At 41.0% G+C, this 26,543-nt stretch overlaps 1 pseudogene; it reads right to left on the reverse strand.

Moving 5' to 3' along the window:
- Nucleotides 1-1,754: 1,754 nt before the first annotated feature.
- On the reverse strand, nt 1,755-2,509 carry LOC142431005 (ras-related protein Rab-2A-like; annotated as a pseudogene).
- Nucleotides 2,510-26,543: the final 24,034 nt, after the last annotated feature.

The raw sequence follows: 26,543 nt of genomic DNA on the forward strand, positions 1-26,543 counted from the left end.
TCCTCTCTTTCTAAAAATTCATTATTTCCAGGTAATTTCTCTCACTCCACTTATCATTTATATATTATGATTTTAGTTTGCACGGCTATAACAACTCCATTATAGGTCACAGGAGGGGGAAAAACCCCAAAAGGTAAAAACAACCACAATGAGTAAATTATTAGGTTTTCTACTTTTTTACAGGATTTCCCCTGTGCTAGGCTTATTGTAATGTATCCTTCAAAAAAGACAAGATGCTTATTATATTTTAAAGATTACAAATTGTCACCAAAAGAAAAAAAATACCCAGTCACTGTACATTAGGGTTGAAAAACTGTCCTGTATTAAAAAAACTCACAGGCATTTAGAAATCAGGTGAAGGAAAGAAAAAGAAAACATTATTGTGCTTAAGAAAAGATTAATAACGTGCCATCTGAAAGTGGATATCCATTCTTCTTGGAGTTGATTACATGTAGGAATTCCTTGCCTCTGCCCTTTATACTCAACAATTTTAATTAAGGCAAACAAATCCTTTCCCAAGAAGTCTTAAGGAAATTGTCAACAAATAGCAAACTTTTGGCATTAAAGCAGGTTCACACATACATTTAATATACATTAATATACATTAAGCATACTTTTGGACTGGTGACAATAAAAGATGAACATGCTCAATAACAATGTCAGAATGTTTAAAATTCAGCATCCAAGCAATTATAAACAATACTTCTGTAGCTTTAAGATCTAAACAGTATAGAATTTATGCAAATACATTAAAGAATTGAAGCTTGGCAAATTATACCCAAGCAGGTTATTAAACTGTATATACAGAAAGTAAGTGATAAATACAGAATTAAGAGTCCTTTTGCTTTTCCTTATAGCCTTGAACATTGACAAAATTTTGAGACCAGACTATAATATTAAACATGAGGTAACCACAGGTTCTGGGAAACCTAACTACACAAACCGAGTTCAAATACTCACGAAGACTTTGTGAGGGTTAATATAATTCAATTTGTAGTCAAGGGCATGAGACAACACTTAACAAAAATAATCACATCAGTTGACCTAGAAATCAAATGTAAATGGAGATGAATGCAATCTCCAAAATTTGTCTCTTCCAGTGAGCATTAACCATTTATTCAAAATTATTCAACGGTTTGAAAGATTAAAGTCTTCTGTGACGCAAAGTCATTCCCAATAGTTTCATGTCTCAGCTGAGCAGAAGAAGAAAGGGTGAAAGAACAAGTGAGGAGGCCCCATGCCGGTAGTTAAGACAGTAAAATCAGACTTGGCAACAGACTCCTCCTGCCTGCTGTCCTCCATGACCGCCTGCATGTGTTGCATTACTAGCAGCATGCTGAGGGCCAATCTTATTTTTAAAATCATTTTACTGGGGCTCATACAACGCTTATCACAATCTATACATCCATCCATTGTGTCAAAGCACTTTTGTACATTTGTTTCCCTCACCATTCTCAAAGCATTTGCTTTCTACTTGAGCCCTTGGTATTAGCTTCTCATTTTCTCCCTCCCTCCCAACTCCACCCTCCCCCATGAACCCTTGATAATTTATAAATTGTTATTATTTTTTCATATCTTACACCATCCGATGTCTCCCTTCACCTGCTTCTCCACTGTCCATCCCCCCAGGGAGGAGGTTATATGTAGATCTTTGTAATCTGTTCCCCCTTTCTCCCTCACCTTCCCTCCACCCTCTCGGTATGGCCACTCTCCCCACTGGTCCTGAGGGCTTCATCAATCTTAATGCCATTCGTCTAATTATTAATGTCAAACACTCTTTCTTGAAATTTTTCATAAATTTCTTTTGCTGTATTAATAAATGTGTCTTCCACATTGGAAGCAGTCTTAGCCAGTTTCCCATGAAGATAAGCCCATGTTCTCATGCAAAAGCTTCACTTTCTTCATTTTTTACTTCTCTTCTAGATTCTAAATCACTTTTATTTCCAATAAGCATAATGATCATGTTGGGATTGGAATGCTGGCGGGCATCTTCTAACCAGGTGCTCAAATGGTTGAATGTATCTCTCCTTATCATATACTAGCAAAGCATAGTATATGACATATATACTATGTATATGCTCCTCCTCCTCTGTAATATGATCTTGTGATAGAGCGAAAGGACTCTTCCCCTGCCATATCCCATATCTGAAGTTTTACCTCTTTTCCATTGATCGTTACCATTCAAGCGCCCAAACTCTACACCAATAGTAAGGTCACGCACTGGCTGAAACCTCTTGTCTGTCAACTGTAGCAAGAAGCAGGATTTGCCAACACATTTGTGAAGACCTCCATCCACCAGAGTCTGAGCCTCCCGGACTCCTTAAATATGAGCGTAGGCAATTTGTCGCCATACACTCTCTTCCTGGTTCACAGTTTCCCACATTTCCCCCTTTTGCCTTATGTTTTAAATTCCAAAGCACCACAGGTGACACGGTCACTTTCTGTACAACAGAAGCCTTCTGACTGTGTCGCAGATGATGATGTACTTGAAAAGATAGGCATACGCCATGGCCACTGCCGCACCCAGGGCACATGGCTCCTCCTCCTTCTATTGCTCCTCCTCCTTAGCACCCCTCACGGCTGCGTGTCTGACACATGAAACACCAGGTCCCACCCCCGCTTGTCTTCAACTTCCATCTGTATTTCATGGCCCTAAGCCCATCTTTCCACCCCAGCTTCTTGTCTCACTTCCAGAGACTTGTAGCTGAATACCTAATGAATATTTCTGTTTGAGTGTCCCGAAGGTGTGTCAGATTCACATTATGAAAAGTGAAAATTATTCTCCATTCTGACTCTAAATCTTTCTATCTTTACTTTCTTGGTGACAGGCTGAAGTTTTCACTCTCTAATCTTTCTTGAAGAAGTCTGAATCCTTTTCATGGCTACCACCCTATCCTTGTTTTCAGTTAGGAGAAATTAAGCACCCAGAGTCTTAGCGAGTGAGTCCTGCTGTCTTGGTCTATCTGAATACTGGAAACAATTTCTTCTGAGCCATGCACATTGAGAATAATACATTGTTTTGGGAAAATCATTTACACCGGGAATCAGCAGTGCTTTCAGCGCCTTTGTAGAATAGATTTCATGGTGTCAATATGGAGTAGCTCTGGGGAGGGTGGCTGAAGGAGCAGTGAGGAAGAACTTGGGACTGAGGGGCTTCATGGGGGTTTTATCACTCTAAGTCAGCCAGGCTCAGGCTAGCTGGGACAACAGGTCACCTATTTTTAACATTGTGAATGAACTTGGAGCAAGTTAATGAAAGTGATGTGCAGGAAGTCTGTTGGTTGACATGAGGCTTTTTGGCATTCTAAACACATGTACATGACACTACTATCTTGGTATTAACTTGTTTAGACTGTGAGGACCAAAGAATTAACAATGCTGTAAAATTTTAGATGCTGTTTGATAGTTGAGATACACATTTGTGAAAGTATTTAAATTCGTGAGTAAAATGTCTATATTCAGGCAATTAGTACAGAAAAGTACTACACATCCATGACCAATTGTCTGTGTTTAAAACTCTTCTGGCTTCAGCCGTAAGAATATATCACACAGGGAGCAGCATATGTTCAGCAAATGTGAAAGTATTGGTTTGATTTAGTGCAAGAATGCAAAGGGATATCTGAAGATCTTAATATTCCAAAGACATAGTCCAGTCCAGCAAATATTCCATTCACTAAAATGGACCCTTCGAATTACTTAAAAATAGTTGGCTTTTATGGTCAATTGGCTATAGCTATGTTACTGGTATTAAACCATAAATTTTAATACATCACCTTTTAAGAGCGCCAGGGACTATATTTTAAGGTAAAGAGAAAATGTAAGAATTGATACAGCATGCCAAATTTGTTGTAATTGTTATTAATAAATTAGCAAGGAAGGGGTAGGAACATGATGGATTGCTGGAATTCATTAAATTGAGGATAACTTTCTTTGTGTTCGAGCCAATTATTTCTAAGATAGAGTGCTCAGAGGAGACAGGGACATCCAAAGCCAAGATATCATAAAAGAGGGGGAAGTCACTAGTGGGATATCATAGAAGTGGCCATCGTCCAGGAATTGCAATCCTAGTTAAAGGCTAACTGAAATTAACTTGACCAATTTCCCAGAAAGCCCATTTTATATCTTCGGGGTGGAGTGTCGTGAAGACTGCTTAGGTTTGGGACTTTGCACAAGTTAACTGGCTCCTTCAAGCTTTGACCTGCTCGTCTGTAAAATTAAAATAGTTAAAGGAGCTACCTCTTGTACTTGTGTATTGTGAAAATGAATGAGAACGCCTGAAAGCATGTTAGATGATGCCATTATTTTATGTGTTGTATCTTAAATTAATAATGCATGATATTTATATTATATAATACATTTATATATAGCTGCTGCTCTTGTTAGATGTGATCGAGTCAGTTCTGACTCAGAGCAACCCTGTTACAACAGAACGTATCACTATCTGGTCCCACGTCATCCTCACAATTGCTGGTGACTCAGCCCATTGTTACAGCCACTGTGTCACTCCATGTCATTGAGGGACTTTCTGTTTTTCAGTGATGCTCTATTTTGCCAAGCATGATGCGTGCCCTTCTCTGAGAACAGGCTCCTCTTGATGACATGTCCAAAGTGCATAGGATGAAGTAGGACCCATTTTTACTTCTAAGGCACATTCTATCTATATTTTTCCCAAGACAGACTTTTTTGTTTTTATGTTCCAAAAAAATCAAGCTCACTGCCAACTCATAGCCACCCTACAGGACAGGATAGAACGACCCACGGGAGTACCTTTGACTGTAACTGTTTATGAGAGTAAAAGGACCTGTCTTTCTTTGGTGGAGAGTCTGGTGGTTTGAACTTCTGACCTTAGGGTTAACAGCCCAACATGGAACCTCGGTGCCCCCAGGACTCCTCATCCCCATGCTAGTCTGTGGAGTAGTCAACACTCTTCACCAACACCACAAGTCAAAGGCTTCCATAAATTTGGGGGTTTATTTTTGTACAGTTTTAATATGCATATGAGGCTAATGCAAATACCCTGGTTTGGCTCAGACACACTTTTTAGTCCTCAAAGGGGTAGCTTTGTGTTTTAAACACTTTGCAGACGTCTTTCATAGCAGATTTTCCCAATGCAGTACATTGTTTTCTTGATGGCTGCTTCCATGGGTGTTAATTGTGCATCCACAGAAAACTAAATCCTTGACAAATTAAATATTTTCTCCATTTATCACAAAGTTGCTGATTTGTCCATTCTAAAGTTTGTAAGCCCTCTTCACTTTCAGCAACCAAGACGGTGTCATCTGTAGATGGGAGTGAGTCATCTCTCAGTCCTAATGCCACATTCTTCTTCAGATAGTCCAGAGTTTGATTATTTGTTCAGCACACAGACTGAATAAATATGAAAGAAGGATATAACTCAGACACACACTTTTCTTCATTTTAAACCACACAATACCCTCGAATCTTCTTCACTGCCTCTTGATCTGTGTACATGTCCCTCATGAGCACAGATAGGTGTTTGGGAATTCTCATTTGTGGCAATGCTATCCATAATTGCTTACGATCCACAGAGACAATGCCTATATATAGTCAATGCAACACAAGTAATCATCTTTTTCTTCTTCTTCTCTGCTATTAGCCACAGTCTTACACCAATACTATCCCTCATGCCACATCTCTGTTAATGGACTGCTGCAACCCTGATAAAGTTTGATGTTTTTGAATTCCTTTGGGTCATCTTTGATTGACCAGGTGGCTGTCTTCCAAATTTCTTGGCACAGATGAGTGAGCCCTTCCAATGTTGCATCCATTTGAAACATATCAGTTGGCATCAATTCCTGGAGCTTTGTTTTTTTTTGTCAATGTTTTCAGTGCAACTTGGACTTTTTCCTTCTGTACCCTTCAGATCTTGACCGCATGTTAGCCCCTGGAATGATTGACTAGTGACCAATTCTTTTGGGTAGTGATTATGTGATACTTGTTGTTAATTCAGTATTTTACCCACAGAATCCTTCAACATTTCAATTCAGGGTTTGGATTTCTTTCTTCATTTCTTTGAGCTTGAGGAATGCCAAATGTATTCATTCTGTTTGGTTTTATGAGTCCAGGCCCTTAAACATTTCATTATAATGCTTTACTTTGTCGTCTCAAGCTACTTTTGGCAATTTCCTATTCAGCTATTTTATCTTATAATTACTTCCTTTTACTTTAGTCATTTCATGTTTGAGAGCAAGTTTCAGAGTCTCTTCTGGCATCCCTATTGGCATTTTCTTTCTTGTCTTTAAAAATTTTCTTTTTGGTAAATAATTTTATTGGGGTTCTTACAGGTCTTATAACAATCCATACATTAATGACCTTTTGCTTCTTTTTCATGTGTGATGTCATCCTACAAGTCATCTGGTCTTTGATCGTTAATGTTCTAAGCTTCAATTACATTCTTAAGATGTTCTTTAAATTCAGGTGGAAAATACTCAAGGTTGTACTTTGGCTCTTGTGGAATTGTTTCAATTTTCTTCAGATTCAACTTAAACTTGTAGATGTACAGTTGGTGGTTTGTTCTACAATTAGTCCCACAGCCTTGTTCTAAATGATGATATTGTGCATTCCCAGTGCCTCTTTATGTAGATATAGTCCATTTGAGTCCTGCCTCCATGTGGTGAGGTCTGTGTATGAAGCGACATATTGTTGAGAGGAAAAAGGTATTTTCAATGATCAAAAGTCTTGCAAAATTCTATCATGTGATCTCTGGCATTGTTTCTATCATCAAAGTCATATTTTTCAACTACTGACCCTCCTTTCTTGGTTTCCAACTTTCACTTTCCAATACCAGTAATTATCAATATACTTTGATTGCATGTTTTATCAATTACAGATTTCAAAAGGTTCAAAAACCTTTAATTTGTTCATCTTTGCATAAGCGTTTGGCGCATAAGGTGTAATCATAGTAGTATTAGCCTGTCTTTTTGGTATGGGAATAAATAATATCTCATCAGTGTTGTACTTCAGGATAATTCTAAAATGTTCTTTTTGAAAATGAATGTGGCCTTATTCCTCTTCAGTTTATCATTCCTGGAGTAGCAAAACATATACTTATTTGATTCAAAATGGCTAACGCTAGTCTATTTCGGCTCACTAATCCCGAGGCTATCTATCTTCCAGCATTCAATTTAACATTTGACAACTTTGGATTTTCCTAAATGGGGACTTTGTACATTCCGTACCATGGTTCCAATCCTGTTTGCTGCACCGTGGTGATTTGCACGTTGCTGCGACACTGGAAGTTATGACGCTAGTATCCCAAATACCAGTAGGATCACTTAGAGCAGACAGGGCTCGCCATAGCTTCCAGAAGAGGACAGGCCCGGAAGATTGGAAATCTATGTCTAAGAAAATTGTCCAGTGAAACCCATATCAATAGCAGAAGGACACTGTCTGATATGGCACCTCAAGTTGGAAGGCACTTAAAATAAGAATCAGGAAGGACTGTCTTCTCAAAGTAGACTTGGTCTTTTTTTAAAAAAAATGTTTTATTTGGTGCTCGTACAATGCTTATCACAATCCATACATACATCAATTGTGTAAAGCACATCTGTATATTCATTGCCCTCATCATTCTCAAAACATTTGTTCTCCACTTAAACCCTTGGCATCAGTTGGTCTTAATGACGTGGATGGAGAAAAGATTTCTAGACCTTCATTTGTGGGTGTGGAATCACTCAAAATTAGATGAAACAGCTGCAAAGATCTATACCCTCATATATAATTAAACTAAATAATCAAATTAAAGTAATGAACATATATTTGTTATTAAAGTTTTAAAATATCAGTGTGTGTGTGTGTGTGTGTGTGTGTTATTCCTGGTAGACTAGAGCAACAAATTAATAGAGACACATGTGTGTATAAGAAAGAGCTTTATATACAAGAACAATTAAATACTGAGAAAACATCCCAGCCCAGTACAGATCAAGTCCAAGAGTCTGATATTAGCCCATATGTCGGATACCAATCTATAATTCTTCTACAGACTCACTAAACACATGCAATGACACCAAATGCAGGAAGATCACAGGCCAGTGGATGGGATGTCTTGTGGATCCAGTAGCATTGTAAGCATCTCAGTGCTGGCAGGGGTCTCCACATGGTTCCTTCAGGTCTGAGGCTCTGACTACATCTGGTAACTTCATGTGGCTTCTCATCAGAAATGTCTCACAGGGAGTCAGCAAGTGTCCCGCATCCAGACAGCTATTCATCTCCTTAGCACCTCCAAATGAGATCATCAAGCTGTGACCTGATTGACAGGTAAATGCCACCCCTTCACTCATAAGTCTCAAATTGACAACAGATTATATAACTGCCACAGTGTAAAAATCTGAAACTGAATGAAATAAAATGATTATGCGGTGTTGTAATACTGGTCAACACGGTTTTTATTTATTGTCTCAAATGTTAGACTTATTTCTGGGTATATTTGATTTGCTGATTCAAAAACTGACAACAGTTTTCCCATCAGCTCCAGTCTTGGGTATACATATGCCACTATTTACTCTCATAAAAATATCAGGATATTTTAATGTAGCATTAGCTACCCTGAGACAGCATTTGTACACTGGCTTTATTTAAAGTAGCTTATGTTGTTCTAAATATTCAAGTCAAGTTTTATATCTCACTTTATTTTATTTTTATCTTTAATGTATTTTTATTAATAAATCATCTTATTGGGGGCTCGTTCAGCTCTTACAACAATCTATACATCAATTGTATCAAACGCATTTGTATATATGTTGCCATCATCATTTTCAAAACATTTTCTTTATGCTTGAGCTCTTGGTATCAGCTCCTTTTTTTCCTTCCCCTCCTCAACCCTCCCACCCTTGTGGACCCCTGAAAAATGAGAAATTATTATTATTTTCATATCTTAGGCTCTCTGCTATCTCCTTGAGCCCACATTTCTGTTGTTCATTCCCCAGTGTTTGTGTCTGTGTGTGTGTTATACATTGATCATTGTAATTGTGGTCGCTTCTGTATTTATGCCCCCTCCCTTCTCCTATCCTCATGGTATCACTACTCCCATTGCTATTCCTGAGGGATTTATCTGTCCTGGATTCAGAGTGTCGAGAGCTCTTATCTGTACCAGTATACATGCGCTGGTCTAGCTGGATTTGTAAGGAAGAATGGGGATCATGATAGTGGGGGGAGGGAGGAACATTAAAGAACTAGAGGAATGTTATGTGTTTCTTTGGTGCTATGCTGCACCCTAGCTGACATGTTCCTTCCTTGTGACCCTTATGAGGGGGATGTCCAATTGTCTACAAATGGCCTTTGAGTCTCCACTCTGACCCCCATCATTTGCATCCATATATTTGTTTAGGGTCTTCTGATGCCTGATACCTGATCTCATCGACACCTCGTGATCACACAGGCTGGTGTGCTTCTCCCATATGGGCTTTGTTGCTTCCCAGCTAGATGGCTACTTGCTACTTCAAACCTTTAAGACCCCAGATGCTATAACTTTTAATAGCCAGACAGCATTAGCTTTCTTCACCACATTTGCTTATGCACCCATTGTGACTTTAGTGATCATGTCGGGAGGATGAGCATCAGAGAATACCAGGTTATTAGAACAAAGTGTTCTTGCATTGAGGGAGTATGGAGACCCAATGCCCATCTGCAACCTTAATACTTCACATTTTAATATATGTACATAGACCTATATCCCTATTATTATGTATTAATATATTTGCATATATTCACGCATATATTCATACTATTATAAATGTCCCTTGCCTCCTAGTTCTTTCCTCTATTTCCTTTTATTTTCCTCCTGTCACACTCTCATGTTTGACATTCCTTTGGCTCTCAGTACTTTCCTTCTGTTGCATTGCACTTGATCAAACCCACCAGGCATTCTACTCCTTCCTCACCATTGACCTTAGCTCTCTTATTGTTCCCTTGTCCCTGGGTTTGTTGGGTCCACCCCCTTTTCTCCCACCTCCTCCTCTCCCATGTCCCCCTAGAGCTGTTGGTCCTGTTATTTTCGCTTCAGGATCGGTTATGCTGCTTATCATGTATGGGTAGACAGGAGAAAAAGAAAAAAGTATATAATTAGTTCCAGGTATGTCTGCTGACCCTTCTGATGGTTTTCCAATCTGATCTGTTGACGTGCCATGCCCACCAATTCTGAAGTCGATTTCGGGGATTCCTCCGGGACTTCATTGCTTTGCTCCTCTTGCTGCTCTGTTCTGCTCCCTTTGTGTTTTGCTCTGGTGCAGGGGGTCAGACCAGGCACAAGTCTCACACTGTGTCTTCAGGGCTGCCCCCCATAACACTGTGAGCCAGTGAGGGGGCATCGTGTCTCGTGGTGGGGTCAGCTCCATGGTCCTTTCTGTGCATTGGTGGTTCCAAGCAGGAATGTCCTCTAGTTTATTGAGTCAGGATGAAGTTCTCTGTCTGTCTCTGTTTCCCTCTTAGTTTGCTCCTGTGTGGTCTGGGGCAGACCCACCACTCTCCTGGACTGTATCTTCAGTAGTGCATTCTTCTGGGGAGAGGGTCGACATGGTTGAGACTGAGGTTAGCCTGCATACCTTACTGTTAGTTCTCTGCTTTATGCCGGTATTTTCCCCAGGAGTCTGGCACTCCAGTTTCAGATCAGGTCCCTTTCAAATCTCCTTTGGAGACAAGAACAATACCCATCACATGAGTGAGTTAGTGCCCTATCCCCCCACTATCCATGTCCCCCTCCCCAGCTCTTTTCCCTTTCCCCCATCTTTTTAGTTGGATGTCATATACATTCCTGGGTTGGGTCCAACCCCTGCCAGAGTGCCTGGGTGTCACCCAAGGGATTTATTCACGTGCTAGCTTCCCCTCCTTGCCCCTTGTGCTTTTAAAGCTTTCCCCAGTGGATTCATGATGTACTTGTCATTTTGTGCTGGGCATACTTAGTGTAGCATGATTTCATCCAACCTTTCCCATGTGATGATGTGCTTCATGCGTTCTTCATTGCTCTTTAGGGATGTGTAGTACTCCATTGTATGTATATTCCAGTTTTTTAATCCATTCATTGGTTCATGGAAATTTAGGCTGTTTCCAATTCTTTGCAACTGTGAACTGTGCTGCAATGAACTTTGGAGCACAGATGTGTGGTCATGCTCTGCTTCTTACTTCTTCTGGGTACATGCTCAGTAGGGAGATTGCTGACTCATATGGTAGCTCGATTTCCATTTGTTTTAGGTATTGCCAAGTCAATTTCCATAATGGTTGTACATGCCTGCAGAACCACCAGCAGTGGATGAGAGTTCCTATCTAACCACATGCCCTCCAACACTTGTTGCTTTATGATTTTTTGAATTTGGCTATCTTAGAGGATGTTAGCTGGTTTCTCATAATTGTTTTAATTTGCATTTCTCTTATGGCTAATTATCAGGAATATTTTCTCATATGTTTGTTGGCCATTTGGATTTCCACCTTTGTGAAACTTCTGTTCAGGTCTTTGCCCATCTCCTCAATGGGGTGTTTGGTTTTTTTTCTTATTGTTGGCTAGCAGAGTATCATAGATTTTAGTAATAAAACCTTTGTCGGATATGTCATTGCTAAATATGTTTTCCAAGTCTGTGGGCTCTCTATTCCTCTCTTGACGAAGAATTTAGATGTACACAGGATTTGTCTTTAGTATATCACACTGTTAATTTTTGCTTCCTGTGTGTTTGTATCCTTCCCTATTTCCAATAGCCTACGTATTCTCTGTACCAAAATTCTTAGGTTTGTCCCAATTCCTTCATTGATTGCCCTAATAGTTTGGGTTTTCACCTGGAAGTCTGTGATCCACCTTGAGTGTATGCTTGTGCATGGAGTGAGGTAAAGGTCTTGCTTCATTTTTCTGCAAGTACAAATCCATTTTTTCTAGCACCACTTGTTGAAGAGGGCACATCTGCTTCCCGTTTGATTTTCTTTTTCTTTATTTTTTTGCCCTTATCAAAGATCAGTTGCCTGCTGATGACTTCATTTCTGGGTTTTCAGTTCTTTTCCATTGGTCTGAATATCTGTGATTATACCAGTACTACACTGTTCTGCCTACCGTGGCTGTATACTAGGTGTTAAAGCTAGGTAAAGCAAGCCCTCCAACTTTGTCTTTCTTCTTGAGGAGCTCCCTGCTAATTGTGGGCTTCTTCCTTCTCCACATGAATCTGGTAATCAGTTTTTCTAGTCCTTTGAAGAACGATGTTGGTATTTGTATTGAGATAGCATTCAACTTGTATAGTGCCTGGGGCAGAATTGACATCTTTACTATATTAAGTCTTCTGATGCACAAGCATGAGCTAGCCTTCCATGTGTGGAGGTCACTCTTGGTTTCTTGTCATTATGTTCTGTAGTTCTCCTCATACAAATCTTCTGGGTTTTTTGGTTAGGTATATCCTTAGACATTTAAATTTGTGCTAGGCTATTGTGAAGGTTACTACCTTTTTGATGTCCTCTTCCTTGTATTCGTCTGATGTATATAGCAGTCTGATAGACTTCTGTTGGTTGATCTTATATCCTCCCACTACCAAATTCCTCTATCACTTCAAGCACTCCTCTTATGTAGCTTTTGGGGGTTTTCTGTATATAAAATCTTATCATCTGCAAATAACTACAAGTTCATTTCTTCTTCCCCCAGACAAATACCTTTGATTTCTTTCCTTTTCCTTATGTAGTTAGCTCGTACCTCCAAGGGGCATCCTTGTCTTGTCTCCTTTGAATTGTGGGATTGTTTTAGCCTTTTCCCCATTGAATACCACATTAACTGTTGGCTTTTCATACGTAGCTTGTATTATATTGAGGAATTTTCCTTCCATTCCTATCTTTTTGAGTGTCTTAAATAGGAATGGGTGTTGAATGTTGTTAAATGCTTTTCTACCTCTATTGATATTATTATGTGGCATTGCCCTTTTTCTTGTCAATATGACAAATAATGTGGATGGGCTGTTGAACCATCCTTACATCCCTGGAACGAGTCCCACTTGGTCATGATGAGCTATTCATTTTATAAACATTTGCATTCTTTTGGCCAGTATTTTGTTAAGGATTTTTGCATCGATGTTCATTAGAAATATTGGTCTGTAGTTTACAGTTCTTGTGGGATCCTTGCCCACTTTAGGTATCAGTGTTATGCTAACTTCATAGAAAGAGTTGGGGAGTTTGGTGTCTTTTTCTATCCTCTGGAAGAGTTTGTGTAGGATTAGTGTCATTCTTCACTGGATGCTTGGTGAAATTCTCCTGTTAAGCCATCTGACTAGGAAGATTTGTAGTTGGTATTTCCTTGATAACCTAGTTTATTTCCTCTGTTGAAGTTCTTTATGACCATCTTGGATAGTCTAGGGAGGGGCTGCTTTCCCTAGTATTTTCCCATGTCTTCCAAGTTATTGAATTCAGTGGAGTATCTTTGTAGTTTGGTGTAATTAGCCTTTTAATTTTCTTAGGGTCTGTTGTAATCTCCCCTATTTCATCCCTTATCCTGACTATTGATATTTGTTCCTTACTTTCTTTTGTTAGGTTTGCCAGCAGTCTATTGATTCTGTTAATCCTTGCAAAGAACCAGCTTTTTTGTTGCGTTGATTTTTTTTACATTGTTTTCTCACTCATTTTTTCTTCCCAATTATTATTATTATTTTTTCTTTTACTATTAGTAGGCTCGTTCTGCTGGCTCTGCCTCAATTGCTGGAGGCTTTGTGCCAGCATATCAATGATTTTAAGTCTGTCTTCCTTTTTCATGTATGCATTTATTGCTACCAGACTTCCTCTACAAGGTCAGCAAGGACTTTTTGTAGAGCTGGGTTTCTTTTAACGTTGTCTTTGAGTTTTTCCTTGTCCAGGAAGACACTTACTTCTCCGTCTATCTTGTTACTTGGGTACCGTTATAGGTGACTGCCTTTTCCCCTAGCTGCTCTCAGGACTTTTCTCCTTTTCCTCAAAGTTGTATAAGTTAACTATTATATGCCTTGGTGAATTCTTCCTTAGATTCAGTCGTGCTGGTGGCCTCTCTGCTTCATGCATGGTTGCCTGATTCTTAGTCATTAAACTGGGGAAGTTTTCCTCTAGGAATTCCCTCACTAGTTTTGCCTTTAACTTCTTTGTTGTGTCTTGTTCTTGGAGTCCAATTATCCTAATGGTGTTCCTCCTCCGTAGCATCCAACATCATTCTCAGGTTTTCTCCGTCTTCTATTATTATCTTGTTTGACTGTCTTTCCTGTTTGTTGAAGTTTGCACGGTTATCCTCAAGGTATGATTCTCAGCTTCTTCCAGTTTGTTGGTGAAGCCTGCTAGTTTGTTATTTGCTTTTGTTACCTTATCCCTTATCTCGTGTATTTTCCTTTGTTGTGTGACCTTTATCGTCTCTATTGTTTCATCCTTTTCCTGTAATTCTTCCCCTGTCCTGTATGACTCCAAGGAGCATTCTGAAGATTTCTATCTGTGGTAGCTCAACTTATGCTTGTTTTATGCACATTGTTAGATTCAGGACTTCCTCTAACAATGTGTTTTGTTTCTACTGGTATTTTGTTGTTTTTGTTGAGGTTGCTGTGGATTGTTGCTGTCTGCGTGTCATTTTGGAAAGCTTGGTGACTTTGCCCAGGGAGTAAAATAGCCCTGGGATCTCTCTTTGTGTGGCTGGTAGGAATGCTTTGTGGGCTGCCTATAGCCAACTGCGCTGGGGCGTTAGGCTATTTCTTTATTTCACTAGGGTTTTAGTCTTAGACAGCTGGGATTCACTATTTGGAGGGCATGTCTGGTGGCCCTTTCAAAACACATGGATGGGGCAATTGCAGGTGGTGAATGTAGCTCTGTGCGTGATGGTGCTGGACAATGATAGTAGAAGACCCACTCACATGGGAGGGGTCACTGAGCAGCAGTGGGAGAGAATGCCACTGCCACAGGTGGGGCAGCCAAGTGGTAACAGGGAAGCCACCACTGCTGCAGGGGTGGGTGAGTGCCAGGCAAGGGTAGGGAGAGCCGCTGCAGTGGCAGGTGATAAAATTACTGCAGGTGGATTGTTCACAGGGTGTAGCCATGGCTGATGGGCATGCTGGTGAGTGGTGGGAGGGACCTGGGACGGACCTGAGCTCAGTGGCATTATCCACCGCCACGTGGGGAGAAGGGAGCCCCAAGAGAAGGGAGAAGCTTATGGTGGAGAGTTTCATGGGTAGACCATCACTTTGTGGGGGTCCAGCTGTGGTTGTGGGGGAATCAGTAGAACAGCTGGCTAGTTTTGGATGCGGAGATCAGGCTGAGGGGGCTGATTGGCTGGTGGTTGTGGCCACAGTGGGGGTCCTAAGTAGTGCAGCCAATGCAGGCCAGGGAATCCCTGAGACCAGGTTGTAGTTACTCGGATTCAAGAGTGAAATTAGATGGGGGGAAGGTCACCTCCCAGAGCAAGGAGGTACTCTGGGTTGTCATGAAAATCTTTTCACTTACCAACATCCCCCACTCATCCTCTTGGACACCAGATTCACTGATCACCTTGCAGCTCCCAATGTGGGGTGCCTATGTGGGCATTATCTTGCTGGAACTCCCAGTTCAAATGTTTTAATCTTAGACAGAGGCTAGAGTTTTAAAGGCTTGTTTTCAAACAAGCAGTCATCTAAGTCAGGTTCCAACTAAGTCCACAGGGAAGAAGCACACAAGCCTGTGTGATCCAACGATTATAAATAATAAAATATAAATTTAAAGAAGGGGATAGTATCCGAGGTTAAATTGTGAACCCATGGTTTGCAGAAGGCTATGGGTGACAGTAGAAGCACCTCATCTCTTTGCAGGGTCCACATGAAGGGTCCATTCTGATGAATTTCACTGATCATACTTGAGGGATATGAATATCCCTATTATTAGAGAGTGTTGTAAAGTAGATTATGGCAGATGTAGTTAGGTCAAAGTGTAATATCATTTAATCTGCCTATTATCCCATTTTAAAGCTGTTTCAGTTAAAAAAAATGATGGGAAATTCATGTGGATTAATCCCCTGGTGAATCCCCTCTGACCATGGAACCGGGTTGTGAATAGCCTGGCTATCATGGAAATGCATTGGGAAGTGGATTGTTGAAAATGCAGTTTAGTTAAAATTTAACCACCTTACAATTAATCTCCCTTGTCAACATTTACATTTGTTGTAGCTTTTAATGTTTTCTGTTTCCTTTTCAATTGATGTATCAATGTGTTAATGTTGTTAGTTTAAAAAAAATGTTTTTCTGTGTATGAAATCCAGGAGAGGTAAATCTATAGAGATAATAACTGGATTAATGGTTACTTGGGGTCGTGGCAGGGGAGGTTGGGGAAAAATAGGGAGCTAATAATGAGTTTAAGAATGAAGAAAATATTCTAAAACTTATTGTAGTGATGATTGTACAATTCTTCTTGATGTGATTGAACTATTGAATTATATATTATATGAATTATATGGCAATAAATTGTTTAAAAAAGATAATCAGAAATAAGAGTTACTATACCATAATGGCATAATGGGTTTTGTGTTTGACTGCTAACCATAAGGTAAACTATTCAAGCCCACTTGCAATTCTTCAAGAGAAAGATGAGACTTTCTACTCTCACCAAGATTTACAGCTTCATAAACCTATAAGAGAACTTCCACTCTGTCTATAGGGTTGCTATGAGTTGTAGTCAACTGACAGTGACTTTGGTACAAAAAATGGACATTCAAATGTTCTGGAACTCAAACTGGGTCTGACAGAGTTAAAATTCCTTTATTAAGATTAAAACACTTCGTTCTTCTTATAAGATGGAACAACTTCTCCACCTGTACACAGAAACTCTTTTAAAAAAGGTAGACTTTTTCTTGTAAAGAAGGGAGGTTTCTGTTTATATTGCACAGCCTCCCATACTAAAAACCAAAGCCTGCTGCTGTCTAATTGATTCTAACTCAGTGGTTCTCAACCCGTAAGTTGTAACCCCTTTGGGGGTGGAACGACCCTTTTACAAGAGTCACCTGATTCATAACAGTAGCAAAATTATAGTTATGAAACAGCAACAAAATGATTTTATGGTTGGGGGGTTCACCATAACATGAGGAACTGTATTAAAGGGTCGCAGCATTAGGAAGGTCGAGAACGTCTGTTCTAACTCATGACTCTATAGGACATAGAAGAACTAACTGCCCCTTTGGGTTTGTAGACATTTACATTTTTTAAAGACTGACAAATGGGTTACAACCACTGACCTTATGATTGGCAGCTCAATGCATAACTAACTATCCATCATGGATCTATATACAGCTTCCCTTAATTCTTTTCCACATATTTTTTTTTACCATTTTTGTCTTATCCTGTAATTTGTGGGCCTGAATTCTTCTCGTTTTAAAAACTAGGATAATACATTAATAAATTGGTAAAATGTAATAGCTGAAAATATAACAGAATATAAGAAACTAAAGTTGAAACTGTCTATGAATACAACTTTCTGAACCAGTGTCCCAAATAACTCTAGGAACGGGCGGGCCTAAAAAGTAAGACACTAAGAAAAAATTGTCGTGTAACAATTAATAGTTTTTTTTTTCTTCTTAGGATTGTGTTTTGAATTTTATTACTTGAAGGACTGCATATTGTGAACAATGGGTTAAATATAAGTATAGAGATTAAAAAGTCAGGAGCATGGACAATCATCATTATTTGGGGAAATTCTATTATTAAATGCATTTCTTCAGTTTGGTTGTCAAGTCTTTGTTTTAGTAAGATATCTATGGCCCTTTGAGAGATATCAGACTGGGAAACCAGAGAGGCTCTTGGTTGTTGTTGTTGTTGTTGTAGTTTTTTAATACAAGATCTTCTCAGTTTTCACACTCTTAGAGAAATGCCAGCAGCTCTTCAGAGGTTTTAATGACAAGAATGAATTCAAGAGGCTTCATTTCAAACCACCAACTTATTACAATTAACAATAAAAACCTAAATAAAACCCTCAGTCCTTGTTTACCTGCATTCTCTTTATAGACACACAAACACTAGTAGGAGATCAAGAGTGGATTGAAATAAGTGATCAAGAAATGGATCAGAGGAACTCCTTGTGCTGGGAAGGCTCAGGATAGGATGTATACCTTGATGACGAATGTTGATCCAGGCTGGTTGGAACACTTGTCTCAATGGTTGGAGAGAACAAAGTGGCAGTCTGGTTCAAAGTAGGTGTTTGCTGAATGCATAAAAGGTAAACAGATCCAGGTGGGGAAAGGTTCAAGGAAACACCCACATTTCCTGTGATACTCTTTCTTTCTTCTCTGTAGCCTCTGAGTGAGCAAAGGAACTGGAAGGATGGAAGGGAAAAATAGGGCAGATGGAATGTAGGGTCCTCAGCCTCTCTACAGAGTTTTCACAATTGTCAATAATTACAAGTTACATTTCCTGATTGGTGGCTCCTGGGGGAAGGTGGGGAGGGGAGGCCTGTTCCCTGCTGATAAAGTTTAATGTCAAGTGTAGCCTGATTTGCTTTACCTCCAAGCCCTTTTTTCTCAACTTCTAGATGGTGGCTGTTTTTCTGTCAGCCACAAGCTTCACTTAATGACTGTGTAGTTTATTACCCAGTAGGTCACATCCTGTATATTTTAAGAACAAACACCTCGGAGACTGTGACTTGGTGGAAGGAGATGACATGTGTCACTGCTGTTATTTTCACTACAGCCTGGTGGAAAAACTAATTACCTTTTCATCTGGGCACATTCAGAGGTCAGTTTACCACTAGTATATCACTACATGACAGGGAACATGGGTAATTAGGTGGGATGTGTAACCTGGATATTCCATGGATCTCATTACATCTTATTTAGAAAGGCTATAATTTGATTGGTGGAAAATTAAGGCATCTTCTCATGGGTCATTTTATCTTTCTGCAATAATAATTCTTGGCTTGATTAAAAATTGATCCAGTGTCTTCAAGTGAATTTATTATTGCTGCAATCTATCACCCCCAGACAGATAATCTGGTTCCCATCTTTATCTGATTTGAAAAATCTGTCACTTATTATGTGTTGTTTTTTTCAATCATTTAAATTGATAGCATTCTAGGCAGGTGCCTGCAATGCCACGTTTCTTGGAGAAAAGCTTGCAGAGAGTGTGGGTGCATTCTTTTATGGTAAAGGATCAGATAATACATCAATTTTAATAGTTTGATTTTGAACTGGTCTATGGCAACATTTTTGCTATTTAAAATAATCAAACCCCATTGTGGGAAGTGAACAATTGAAAGACAATGAAGGGCCAGACTTGCTCTCCCTTCTCCCCTCCATGTCTCCCTCCTGCTCACCCTCCTTCCTGGCTTTTCTTTCTTTATTCCTCCTTCCTACTTTCTCTCCCTCCTCTTTCTTTCTTCTCCCCTCTGGCTTTCCCTTCTCTGTCTCTTCTCTTCTCTTATTGAAGTAGAAAATGTTAGTTCTGTTGTAGATGTCATGACTGCAAAGCCTAACCCCGAACTCTAGCTATTCAACCAAAGTGCGTTAATGACCTTCAAAGACTCACCCAACATCATCCCATATGCAGGAAAAACACATCCTGGGTTAATCCAGGCTTTACATACAAAAGAAAAGTGCAATGCAGTGAATTGTTCACATTTTATAGATTCTTCCAACTTGTTCAAGGAGTCCAACAGAAAATATAAAGCTTGCAAACATAAAGTGTATTGTCTCCCCACTTTATATTAATAAAAACTATCTTAGTGTAGTGGTTATGTATTGGGCTGTGATCTGCATGGTTGTTGGCAGTTCGAAACCACCACAAGCTCTTTGGGAGAATAATTGGGCTTCCTATTCCCATCGATAGTGACAGTTTCAGAAATCCACAGGAGGTTGCTCTGAGTCAATATTGACTCAGTGGCAGTGAGTTTTATTTTTTTGGAGTTATCTTTAACTGCTTATTGCATAGAGGTAAGAATCAAAATGATTTTTATAGATTAGTTTAAGCATCATAGCAATCCCATGGACAGAGTTTAGGCACAGAGAGGTTAAGTATTATCCAGAGGTCACACAGGAAATTGGCACAAACAGAATTCAAACCCTAGTAGTTTGATACCAGGCAGCCACAGAAGCAGTGGTTTAAACCCACCAGCCACTCTACGGGAGAAAGAGGATGGTGTCTGCTTCCACAACATTTATAGCCTCAGAAATTCTGCATAGGGTTACTATGTGTTAGAATCCACTCCGATGGCAGTGGGTTTGTGAGTATGAGCATGCTCTTAACTATTATTAAGCTGTCTCTTGTTTTAGGGTTATTTTTTCGAGGTCAGTAGTGAGCCTGTAGCATAAGCATAAAACCAATATTTTCATTAGCGCAATCAATCGATATTTATTAAGGGTTAACTACCCTTAGACATTTGGGAGATACAAAAAGGATGGTGACACCATTCTTTTCATGAATAAGATATGAACAGAAAGAAAATTGAGTAATAGCAATTATTTAAAACAGCATTACAGTATCCTGGTGCAAGAGATGTTTATCCCAAACAGCTGATGGCAAGCTGAGGTGATGAGAATTCATAGTAGGGCCAACAGTTGTAGACACTGCAGTCCTGGAGAACTTCCCAGGGAAGTTTGAACTCAGTCTTAATGAACAGAGTAAACTATGAGAGAGGGAAATGGTTTTCTCGGTGGGCTGGATGGCGTGGATGAAGCATGGACCTGGGTTGAGGAGGATGCTTTGGGACACAGCTGCCTTGAGTAAGAACATGAGAGGAAGAAAGATGGAGAAAAGGCAGACAGGCTATTGGGGGACAGGTGTGCAAATGTTGAGCATCAAGTTTAGGAGAGGGGACAGTGTGTGAGAGGCCAGGGCAAGACATCAGATGCTGGAGGTGTTTGAGCAACGTGGGAGTGTGAGCAGCTGAGGCTGTAAGAGAGGGAGAAGAATGCAGGTCGGGTTGTAGAGCAGAGAGCCATGGGACGGCAGAGGATTCGGACTCATCAGTTGCAGAAGGAGCTGGGTTTAACCCTGCAGAAGCGTCCACATGTGGCTGATGCCCTTCTACTTGATGTGGTCTCTCAACTATGATACCTTCTCCTCTACCTCAGTCTCCACAGCCACTCTACCCAGCTCAATTTCTTCTCAATGTCTGCTCAATCTCTTCTTCCCCACTCACCTTCTGGTGTTCTTGGTAATCTCCTTCCCCAGCCTGATCTCAAACACCTGACCTGGCCTTCCCTTTCTGGTTAGCTCCTTGGCAGGCTCCGGTCTCAGTCAGTCCTGCCTCCATACTCTCCTCAGGTTTATTTGTGAAGCATGATGCACCTGGTGGCTGCCTCCTGCGCTGTAGGCCTCCCAGCCCCTTCAGGTCGATGGAAGCCACCCAAGGGCTGTTTACTCCCAAAGCAAGGTAAGCACAGGTTTACTTGTGCCTACTTACCAATCTGTAGTGAACGTTTTCAGCTGAGTCTTTGGTGTGGTGAAACGCATATGAAATTGTTCACTACACATGGAAGCTCTTGCTTACCTTATTTAATGGGTACTCCATTCCTATCAGGGATGTAAATTTGAAAGGAGCCTTTGATTCTGTAGGAAGATGCTGTGGGGTTGGGAGACAAATGCCAGCCAGACCTAAGAACAGAATCTTTGATGTGGTGAGGAAAAAAAGTGAAATTGTTCCCACAGATTAGTAAGTAAATACCAGTAAGCTTGGGACTACCTTGCTTATTGGTGACCCAACTCTGGAGCCAGAGAGACTAGTTAGTAAGTAATGGCCATAAAAATACAGTCATGAAGTGGCAAGCACTATAAGGGATATTGAGGCTTTGGAGGAAGGAGCAGGTACAATAAGTATGTAAGAGGGTGTTTATTAAAAAACATAGGTCACTTTTAGGAGCTTAGATACACAGAATGCTTTTAAGATTAAAATATATTTCAAAGCAATTTAAAGCTTTTATTTCAGGGGGAAATAAAGAAGTTGTAGTGTTCATTCATTTGTTGACCCATTCATTTATTTAACAAACCTTTATTGCGAACCTGGGTTTCAATTCAGAAATTCTACATTTTCTGGACAATGAAAGGAAGGGAAAAAAGCCCTCCAGCTAGGTAGCATCTGATGGTTTCCAAGGTATTTTAAACATATCTCAACTCTGAGGATAGCTCTGTTGCTAGACACTATTCATCCCCCCTTTGAAAGGAAAGAAAATACACCTTGGAGAGCCTCATCCTGAGAGCCACACAGACTTACACATGGTGGGGTGAGGATGGGATCTATGCTTTTCCTGGATTTACGTGACTTCTTAGAAACTTGATATGAGAGTAGGCTTGTTGCTGGTGGGTGAGGCCAAGCCAATTCTGACCCGTACTCGCCCCATGTGACAAGGTGGCACGGTCCGATGGTGTTTCCAAGGCTAACTACCACGGCTTCCTGACAGAGGCTACTTACACCTTTTTACATCAGGGTTTCATCAGGGCTGACCATGATGATGAACTGCCAGCTCCTTGAAGTCAGACTGTGTCTCAGGTGAGACAAAGCTACCTAAGTATGTAGTTGGTGAAGACAACAGAGTAGATTGGGACCAAGGTGGCTCTGCCAAGGGGGATTTGTAGGCTCTAGATTGACCTTCATAGGGTCGTGCCAAGAGTGTAGGTTGATCTACATAGGTTTATCCAACATGGACTGCCTTGCAGTATGCTTCCATCATAATTGTATACGCGGATAGTGTTGATGAAACTGTGGGGAAGACTGTCCTTTGGTTTGTATGTGAGTTTCTGGACTCTAGGGCAGCAAATTCAACCTCACTGAAATAGTTGGGTAGAGAGCTCCCTTCCCCATCCCCATCCCCACCCCACCCCCACCCCAGACAGTGGGTATCTGTTTAGGCACAGGATGGGGCTGAAACTGGATGGTTGACTGTCTTCAGTGATGGCCTGTGAGCAGGGTGGGGGATGACCAAAGGTCCCTTTATTGGGCACGAAGAGGCTTTGATTCCATCCTTGTTTTCGACCACCGTGTTCATTAGCCAGGGCCTGAGCTTTGAGATTATCCCCCACTATAAAGCGCAATACTGTTTTCACTTTAGGGACCTTCCTGGCAACGTGCTTCATTGACGACCTGATCTGCTTACTAGGGCTCCTTGGAGAGTGCTTAACATTATGGACCATTATGTTCAAAACGGAGTTCTGGAATGACCAGGAATGCCAGCACACTGCCTGGTTTCCTTCCCTGCCTGTTGTTTCTTTTTCTTCTTTCTGCGTCTGATACCCGTGTGAGCCCCTTCATGTCACATAGCAAATAATTGTCAAGTTTTGTGAGAGTCCATTAGTTAGTCCACAATAAGACTCCCTGCTTGTTTACGGCTTCATCTTTTTCAAAGTAGTTTTATACAGATTATCACTTGGAAAACATTTAGTTTTTCTGTGAGGTGGATCAGAAGGGATTTTTAATTTCTATTTCCTATATGGAGAAAATGAGGCTCAAAGGCCATATAAAATACTCAAGGCCTCCCAAATCATGGGGAAGTCCTGCCCAAAAGATATGCCCTCCCCCTGGATTTTCAGTAATTTGGGGAGTCTTTTGGATGTTATTTAGGTGAAGGGAGTAGCGGAGGGGGGTTCCCTATGTCCTTTTACAGCAATGTTTCGGGGATGCTGAAGGGGAGGGTGGGGATAACTAATCACATATAGCTATGCTTATTCCGACGTCTCTCAAGCAGTTCCCAGAATATCAGCAGAATTCACTGCAAACCCAAGTGAACGCCAGGTGACCAAAGGTGCCCTAATATGCCAATCACTCTTCTAAGGAAACAGAACAAAATTACTTGGACCTGAAAGCCTTTTGCCAAACAAAGAGCGCATACACACTCTCACCTGAGCCCAGCAGTTACGCTCAACAGTGGCAGGTATTATAAATGGCTATATTCCTACAGCAACCCTGGAGAAAGAATGAAAGAAAATTGTGCAACCAATTTAATGAGGTGTGTGTGTAAGAGGGATGGTTAGCAATTTGTCTTTAACAATCTTGTTATACGGCAAGAGGCGCTCAGGGGAAAGAGAGAGACAGAAAGAGACCGGGAGTCAATGTTCTATTTTCTAACAATCCTCCAGAGAAAGCAGATAAAGACCAAGAGAATTCACGGAGCAAATGTTTTCTCTCTGGCAACAAATGCGGGCACTGTGATCTCAGAAGCAGTAGGCAATCTGAACCGAGAGGGGTGATAAATCTGGATTTCACAAAGGTGGCACCCCAGTGGGAATAGAGTTAGAAGGTGAAAGGGTCAACCTTCTCGGGCATCATTTCCTATAATACTGGAGAGTGATTTTGTAGTTTTCCTAGAAGCTCAATTTAATGAAGAGAAACACTCATCTGGCCCTTTCCTCATGCTTACCAACGTGAGTAGTGGGAAGAATACTCAAGGACGGAGTAAAATTCCGACCAAATGGCAGAAAACCGTTTTAACTGCAACCTCTAGTGCTTTGGACATGCAGGCAGTTACAGTCCCAGTGGTGAGGCGCAATAAGGGGCGGGGCATTTAATCTCTTTTGAAAGGAGAGCTCCTCACCAGCTGGGACTCTGGCCTCAGGTTCAGGTTTAGAAGGCGGTCCAATCAAGAGCTCCTCTGGTGCCTTTTCCGTGGCTCTCTTAGCCTCATTTAGGTTCATGGAAGCCTAATGACTCGTCATCCATCTAGTTACTTAAGAGACGGAACCGTTACTCCTTGAGCAATGGCTCCCGTTCTGACCGTATTCTTGATTGAGTTGAGGCGTCTAGAAAGATGTTTAAGGCATGGTTTCTATGAGTTTACACCCATTGGGACTGAATGGCGGAAACACAACTAACGGCTGTCTCAAAGAGGTAATTCAGGCTCTTTCACATGCCCACCCCACCTGCTCTTTTGATTTTATAGTCTTCTTGCTTTCCCAAGCCAATTATAATATTAATAATAACCTAGCTAACCAGTTGCCAGTGAGTAAATGCTGCCCCGTGGCAGTTCTATGTAGGTCAGGTAGATCTGTGCTCCATAATTTTTAGTGTCCGATTTTGACCCTGAGGGCTAAGCATGGGGGCAGCTAAAACAAGGGTGGCAGTTCAACCCTACCAGCTGCTCTGAGGGAGAAAGAGGAGGCTATCTGCTTCCATAAAGATTTACAGCCTTGGAAGCCCCACAGAGCACTTCTACTCTGTCCTGTGGGGGTCACCGTGGGTCGACATCGCCTCGATCGATGGCAGTGGTTTTCAGCCCACCTTGCTTTTCCCTCTGAAGCTTTTGCTTTCTACTTTTTCTTCTCCTCCCCTAACCTTCTATCTTCCATCTCTTCCAGGAAGCATTCCCAGATTACTCTCATTCTGTCCCTTATTCCTCCATCAGACTCTTAGGTTGGATCACTCATGCCTCTTGTCACCTGTGACTGTGTCTCATTCCTCACACAGCCAGTGCCTTGAATTTGGTTTACACCCTGAATTGCCCCTTTACTCAGTTGTGTCAATGCCTACAAATAGTTGGTAACTCCCTCCAGCACGGGGATTTCCTTTTTTGGACCAAGTCTATTGGTTTTGGATTTAATTACAGCCAGAGTGCTCCTTAGAAGCACGGATGGTAAGACTTCATCTTGCCTACTTTGGGTATGTTGTTAGGAGAGACCAGTCCCTGGAGAAGGACATCATAATTGGTAAATTAGAGGGGCAATGAAAAAGAGGAAGGCCCTGAATGAGATGGATTGATACTTTGGTGGCAACAATGGGCTCAAGCCTAGGAACAATTGGGTGAATATGGTGCAGGAGTGTGCAGTGTTTCATTCTCCCACGCCTAGGGTTGCTATGGGTTGGAACAATAACAACAGCACCCCCTGTCTCATTTATTTACAGGAGAGTCTTTGGAGATAAATCTGGTTAGGAGAGACTCTAGAACAGTGGTTCTCAACCTTCCAAATGCCACGACCCTTTAATATAGTTCCTCATGTGGTGACCCCTCCCGAACATAAAATCATTTTAGTTGCTACTTCATTAATGTAAGTTGCTACTGTTTTGAATCGGGCAGCCCCCGTGAAAGGGGTTTCAATCCCCAAAGGGGCTGTGACCCACAGGTTGAGAACCACCGCTCTAGAATTTTGTTTGAACTGAGTGTGCACAGAGGGGCATTTTACTACCGATCAGAAAAATGAAAAAGAGGGAGCAATATTTATTTTGAGGGAGCAACATTTTAAAAGATGTTCTTTTGATTCCCCACTTACTGACAATTCATAAAATTTGTGCTGTCCATAGCAAAGAGGAGGAACTGCATCATGAAAATCACTATCCTTACTATACGTAATCAATCTTTAGGTGCCTGCCATTCTTGCTTGCTATTATCCCAGCAGTTAAAATGCGTCCTATAATCAATGGAATCTTATCATCTCTAGGCTTGAATTGAAGTTTAATTTTTCCCTCGAGCATTTGCATTTGTTTCTGCACACCAGGCTTACTAGAGTCCTTTACATTACTTTCCCTTCCGGGGGATCACCGGGCCACACGCGTGGTGTGAGGTCAGACCTCAGAACGGCTGACGTTCCAGCCCATGACGTGAATTTGCAGAGAGATTTGCGTTTTCTTCTCCACATAGAGGCTCATGGGTAAGACATACGGACGCCCCTGCCGGCTCTTTGGGAGTGGCA

Source organism: Tenrec ecaudatus, chromosome 17, assembly GCF_050624435.1.
Source record: "Tenrec ecaudatus isolate mTenEca1 chromosome 17, mTenEca1.hap1, whole genome shotgun sequence".
NCBI lineage: Eukaryota > Metazoa > Chordata > Mammalia > Afrosoricida > Tenrecidae > Tenrec > Tenrec ecaudatus.